We start from the raw sequence: 7,575 nt of genomic DNA, 5'->3' as shown, positions 1-7,575 counted from the left end.
TATGTCTCCTTTTCCAAGCATATTTAACATATCTAAACAATCATCTCGTACCCCTCTTAGCAGTATTGACTTGAGAATGTCCTTACTCATATCAGGATGATCAGATCGTTGTAAGTTATATTGTAGCCTTTCCACGAAATCTTCCAGGCTTTCGTCCTCCTTCTGAGTCATCTTGAATAATTCCTCCTTCCTTTCTCTTGTTCGACAATAATCTTGGTATTTAGCCAAAAATTTCTCCTTCATCTGGTCCCATGTTGTAATCACATGAGCTCCCAGGCTCATGAACCATCTTAATGCGTTCCCCTTTAATGTGGCTGGAAACAATTTTAATTTCTGAGCAGAATTAACATAGTCATAACTTCTACACAGTATATCAAATTCAAAAAGAAATTCATTAGGATCTTCTGTGGATAACCCGTGGAAGTTGGTTAATGCCGAAAGTGGAATATTCTTCATAGGAGTTGCTCCTCTAGGGAGATCTCCAATGGGGAATTCTAGGGTAGAGAGAGAATTTTCTCCCCTTCCCTCTATTCTACGGCCTCCTCCGAAAAGTCCTTCATTGTTATCTTCCATTGGTTGTTTTCATGATGCGCTTGCCCGGTCTTCAGAAGTTTCTGTTGGGATTTCAATGTCCTGCACTGGTTCCTCCACCTTAACTTCCTCTATTGGTTCTTCCACTGATCGTTCGTCTTCTTCCACCGGTTCCTCAGTATATTCTGATAATCCTATGACCCTTTCTAGCCCCACTACTTCCTCTGTCTAAAAATCTGTCTGGGAAGAGTGTTGGATCTGTGGCCTCCTAGAGCTTAACCTCTGGGATGTCTCATCTTTTGAAATAATATCGTCAATAAAATTTTTTCTTCCTCCTCCCTTGCCTTTGCCGCCTGAATGGTTAACCTTCTTGCGTCCTCTCATGCATCCTGCATTCCTAAAGAAAGAATTTTAATACCTTTAAAATCTCTAATCGCCTTCCTCGGCAACGGCGCCAAAATGTTGGTCACTTTAATTGTTTAATGATTAAACAGTCGAGTGCCACATGAGTTATCAATCCGAGAAAGTCTGATTATTTCAAAGGTGACTATGTACTGTATGCACTCAATCTTAATGGTATTAAAAGCTGTAGTATAAACAGTCTACTATCTTATGAAATCCATACTCTGTGTCACAGCAATTATAGTAGTTACAGCCTATTGCAGAAAATAAAGTAAGAACAAATATCTTAAAAGAAACAAGTCTGCAAAAGGAAGTGATGGTTGTCCTGCAACAAAGGATCAGGACCCTATCCTCAGAGTAATGACTTTTAGCACCTGCCTCTGTTGATCAGTTCACACATACACTCTGTGAATCCTAATCACCGGTGAAGTCTTCATATACAACAGTAATCAGCTAAAAGGAAAACATAGTTTAGCAAAAGTAAATATTAGCAGAAGCAGTGACTGTAATGTAGATAGAAATCACACACACACACCACACAACAGAAAGAAGATGGGTGAATCTTGTGATGAAGGTGGGCCCTGTCCCTCTCACAAGATTCCCCAGAACACAGGAATTAAAATAAAATGCTCAGGACAGGATTGTATTCATCTGCCAATAAACCATATTACAGAAAGAGATTCAGTTCTATCACTTCACTACCAGTTCTGTGTTACCAGTTGTTACCCCCCTTTCTAATGTAGATGTCTCCTCTTTATAGAGGAGACATCTATTACAACAAATTTCCATACATTCAGTTTCAACCCTTTTGTGCCAAAAATAAGGAAGCCAGTTTTTGATAACAAAATATTGTTACAGCCATGAAGATCATGACCAATATAGTAATCGGTCAGACTCTTTTGCCGATGCATATTTGTTACACAAATCCTAACTGTTCCTCAAAATGTGCATGCTGTTCGTGGTGTTTCAGCGTCGAGGTTCATGCTGTTCTTGTTGTTTCAGCTTCACTGTTTGAGCTGTGTCCGCTGTTTCAGCAATGACAGAATGTGATCCTGCCAGTTAGGCAGTTTCAACAATTAGTCAACACTGTAATCATCTTCAGGAAATAATTATAAAGATAGCACGATTACGTGTTAAATTAAACATGTAGTAATGAGGAAAGTTATTCTGTACCTTTTGGAGTAATTAAGCCAAAATACCTAGCAAAGGCTTTCACTTAAGGGTTGAAGAGGGTAATACAATGGCAAAATATACAGTCAAAAATAGACAAAATGGGAACCTAACAGGACACAGGAGCAAGACTGGGATAAACGAGAGAACAAAGCGAAAGTTTTGCTGAAAATGTCTGTGAAGGACAACATTATCCCGCACATTAGAGACTGTAAAACGTCCGCGAAGATCTGGACGACCATTAAAAATCTGTATCAGACCCAGAACACACGCCGAGTTATGGCACTTAAAAGCAAGCTATTTTCGATGAGGATGAACGAAAATGAGACTGATGTTGCATTTGTTGCGCGAATCAAAGATGTGAAAGATACATTGGGAAACATCGGAGTGGCGGTGTCTGACTCTGATCTTGTCTCAATCACATTGAACGGGATGTGAGATGAATTTCAAATGTTCATCACTAGATTGGCAGCAAGGGATAAAGCGCCCACATTTGATGATCTGACAGGGATCTTGCTGCAAGAGGAGGAGCAACGGCAGAACTTGAACCCCTAGAGTGATGATCTTGCGCTGATGGCGAAACGACGATCATTCAGAAGGAAGCAGCCACAAAAACAATCACAGCAGAAAGAAGGAACATTGGAGAAGAATCCACATAAAGGTATGATTGCAAATAATTCTGTAAAGAAATGTTATTATTGTGGAAAGAAGGGCCATGTGCAGAATGTATGCTTTAAGAAACAGGCTGATGATGCAAAGAGGAAGCGGGCAAAGCACAGAGGATACTTTATTGAAGAAGATGTTGAAGAAGATAAAGATTTCAGTGATGAATTTCGACTGTTCATAGTCGACCATGCCCTTTCAGCATCTGATGAGGACGATATATGGTATGTTGATTCCGGAGCATCCTCTCACATGACAGTTAAAAAGGAATTCTTTGATAGTCTTGAAGAAAGTACATACAGATCAAAAATCTATTTAGGAGATGATAGTGGATATGAGATTAAAGGTTATGGGGTTATTCCAGTCAAGTTACCTGTAGTGGTTCCAGCTAGGGTACTAGACTAGACTATATATTTAATATCGACCGAGGTGCGTAAGCTTAGAGGCGTGGTCTAAAATATATAGACATAAAGAATCTCTGGCCAAGTGATTATGATGTAGGTTACAAGGCTTCTTTACGGAAGACCGGAATATGTAGCCTATCATTCACACACCTAGATTACCCTACTGATATGCTTGATTATAGTGCTTGTTATGAGATGCATCTATCAAATCAAACCATGAACCTAAGTACTGTGTATGACTGTAACAATGATTTTAACCTCCTTACAGAGATATCACCCAGAAAACCCTTGTTTGGTAAACACACACAGCATGCAAAGATATTTACACTATCAAACTATATAAAGAGAACATAAATGAACTGTGAAACAAAACAGAGTTTATGATAATGTCTCTATAAGTCACACAGGGATCGAATCCCTTACAAGACTCCCTTCCAGATCCTAGTGCTGACCATTCAACATAACCATAAACCATTCATAAGCGCACACCATATACATGCAATGAAAATCAAAGGCTATGGAAATCGAAAGCTATGTAACTGCTATGCAAACCATAGGCTGTGTAAATCGAAAGCTATGTAATCGTAACTGTGATGCAAACCATATGCTATATAAATCGAATCCACTATAAATACTGTGCGAACATGTGATAACCGAAATGTAACAAAACAAATGAACAGTATACCAATCGAAGAACGCAGGGCCCGTCCGCGTCCTAAGGGTACACTGGCTATAACCGATCAGCTATCAAATCAATGCAAGAGGTATACACACGTCGTGACTGTGAATAGGTCTTTGTATTAACTTAAAAACTCTGTTCTGAGAAAACGATTCAACGATTAACCCTTCAAACATTAACCTGATTGTATTTACATATGCGTACGCATAGCCATGTCATCGATACAATGAATGTACATTCGGCTGTTGCCGCTTTTATTACATAAGCCTTTTCAAAATGTTTCCATGCTAAGTGTTTCAAAAAGAACAAAAAATAAAATGAAAATGGAACGATGTTGTTGCTGCTTTTATCTGCCAGAGTGCCCTGCTTTGACTTGAGTTGACCGCATACATAGGAGGTTCGATTTGGCTGGGAGATAGGTGTTTGTCCATGCTTGGACATTCTGCTTTTCACCCATGCCTTTCGTTCTAGCTCATCTGCTGCACCACATGTCAAACGATAAGCTCATTACAGGATGTGGGTACTTCCTGTAACCATGTCATCAAAAACTTCCAATTCTTGAACATAAAACCCCTAAATTAATTTCTATGCAATTTAATAACTATAAAACGATTAATAATCAATATTCAAGGATTTTGAGGGATATATGATGAAAATTTATGGATAAATGATATGTTTTTGGGAAGGAAAAAGGGTCTTGGGATGATACCAACATCTCTCCCCGACTTAAGGACTTAGCATGTCCTCATGCTACCCCAGAAGTACTCCCCTTGAACTCTGTCCCTGCATGGATCTCTGCTGCCTTGAGCAAGGTATCTACATTCTTCTTCACCCGGTGATCTTTCTGTCCCTTGAGCTCCTGCTTTAACTTTTTATATTTTTCTTTAAGAGCCTTCTTCTAATTGTACCACTTAGTGGCCCAGTTGGAAATCTCAGTTTGCTCAGTCTCCAACTCACTGATTCTTTCCTTTAGCTTTTCATTTGTTTTCTGTGTTTCTTTGCTTTGCGCCCTGAGCATTTCATTTTCCCTTTTAATAACTTTTTCCAACATGTTAGCTTCCATGAGCTCTTCCTTCAATTCTTCAATTTGTTTTTCTAATTTCTTTTGTCTTTTGGTGGGAGGTGGTGAACATTTTTCCTGTTTGTTACGGCTCTCTACCTCCATGTCAACTTCTGGTGCTGGTAGTGAATGGTCACCACTCTCAACATCCATTTGTGCAGGTGCATGAGATTCAAACTGGTCTTCTTGCAACTGAGTTTTTGGTGTCCTCCTTGTTCTTCGTGAGTAGGTGGTAAAAATTTTGTCTTTCTCAGCCCTCTTGGCATCCTCTTTTTGCATGTTCCTGGTCCTTATGCTGCCCACAGGTAGAGGTGCTCTGCTGGCTTTGGACACTGGAATTTCCTCATCAATGTCCTTCATAAACCCTGAATCTTCTTGCACTTCCTCTTTTTCCTCCTCATCTCTGATTTGATTGACAGCTAAGAATTCTTTCCATGGCTTCCCTCGCTTCTGCAACTCATGTTCAATGAGGATTTTAATTAGGCCAAAATGGTACAGGCTTTTGTCTTCATTCCCCTTTTGCTTCTGGATAGTTTTGGCCATCTTTGTTAAACTTTGCAGCAGAAAATATGGCACACTGATTACACATTGTTTCTTTAAATGGAGGAGTAGCTTGATGTGGTATAGATAAACAATACTATACCTACCTTCACAGGTTATGAACTTTTGAAGAATGTAAACCATTTCATCCCAAGGATGAACTAACCAGCTTCTTGGAAGACCCTTCTTCTAGTTTACTGAGGAAACTCTAGATCTGGACATGAACTGTGTCCATGATTTCTCCTTAAATTGTTTGGTTTTAAAGTACTTCTCTCCTTCAGGACTAATTCCAATTGCCTGAGCTATAGTATCCTCTGAGATTCTGAAGGAGAAGTTTCCTATTAGGGCCTTTTCTCCATTAAAGGTGAAGGCAAATTGCTTGGTGATTTCCTCATTACTCCCATGGAATTTTTCCAGAAAAGGTAACCACTGTGTTTCTCTAAGAATCTCAATGCAATCCTCATGGTATTGTGAGCTGTCGAATACACTGGGTTCGACCCTATTAGTCATGGTGATGGCAGAGGGTTGTGCCTCTAACCCTTCTCTGTCTATACTCTTTAAAATTTAAACACAGAAATGTCGAGTTGGTTACCTGGTATATATCGCTTCCTTCAGTCTTCAATATGGTGCTTGGCCGGTCGATATGACTGTGATGGGAGTTAGAAATAGAATGGTGATGCTTTCCCTTTTCGGCGTTCACTGGTTTCACTGTGTAAACCGACCCCAAACGGTGATACTCTCCTCGGCACTCCTTGCTTCAGATTTTCACTTTGTAACTCCACCCAAATGATAATAATCTCCTCGCTCTCCTTGCTTCTGATTCTCACCTTGGAAGTTATGGGAATCGAGGGTGGAAAGGATGGTGAAATAACCCTGTACTCACTTCACAATGTAATCATTCATTTAAAAAAAGAGTGCTGTACGCTTGCATGCATGTTACCACAAGAACGCTGAGAGTGTACCCATAGTGCTGGGCTATAATGCTGGGTGGCGAAGTTATGATTCGGCTGTGTGTGGAGTAAAATATATATAGGCCGCTTATTATGATTTGACTGTATGGAGTGAAATATATATATAGGCCGCTTCCACATCTATCTCATCCTTTGTATTTAAAAATACACAGCTCACCACGTGCCCTTTTCAATTAGTATTCGGTCGTATAGAGAATGTTGGTATGCCTGTAGGGTATATGACAAGGTGGATGTGTTGGTAATGGGTTTTAGGGATATGAATAGGTTAATGTAGGGGAATGATGAGAATTGGTGGGATAAGGGTGATAGATTGATGTATATAGGTGTCCTTGAAATCAATTACAACAACTTATAGTCACCAAAGTTACATTAAAAACCAATCTAGGAAATTAAATGTTTAAGAACAGAAATACATTACTCCTTTGTTGATCATTTGACATGCTGAGTTGCTAATCCTTTTTGACTGTTCTTTTTGACAGGTCCTCTGAGGGAGATTGAATGCACAGGTCTTTTGAGAAAATTTTTTGAAGATGTAACAGGTCCCTTTGAAAAATTTGAATGTACAGGTCCCTTAGAGAACTGAAGATGTAATAGGTCCCTTAAGAAAATTTGAATGTATAGGTCCCTTGAGAAAACTGAATGTAACAGGTCCTTTGAGAAAACTGAATATGTTCATGCAGCTCTTTGTATTGTTACAGGTTCACTGAGCTTGCCATTTGCTGAAGTGTTGGTGCCCAAATCCTTGTAAAAGCTTGGTGGAATTCTGTTGAAGTAGCCTTTGGTGTCAAAAACTTTTTTTAACAGGTCCCAACTGAATGTTTTAAACAGGTCCCATTACTGCTGGTTGGAATGTCTTAACAGGTGTCAATTGCTTTAACAGGTCCCTTCTGAAAATCTTAAACAGGTCCCATGACTGCTGGTGTTGGACTACTGGTGTTGGTAGCATAGATGTCTGAACATAACAAGTCCCCCTGCAAAATATTTATAACCAGGTCCCTCTGAAATAAAATCATGACAGAACAGCTTATTTGTTAAAGTCTGTAATTACTGCTGGTAACAAGCTGCTATTGGAAATTTATAGTGAAATATAGAATAAGAAATCTGAAGAATTTACAAGGGAGAGATAAAAGTAACAGAACAGAATGGTGAAATCTC

Source organism: Pinus tabuliformis, chromosome 5_1 (genome assembly GCF_031772625.1).
Source record: "Pinus tabuliformis cultivar Carrire ecotype Pingquan chromosome 5_1, CPIR1, whole genome shotgun sequence".
Taxonomy (NCBI): Eukaryota; Viridiplantae; Streptophyta; class Pinopsida; order Pinales; family Pinaceae; genus Pinus; species Pinus tabuliformis.
This window is presented reverse-complemented; position numbering follows the sequence as displayed.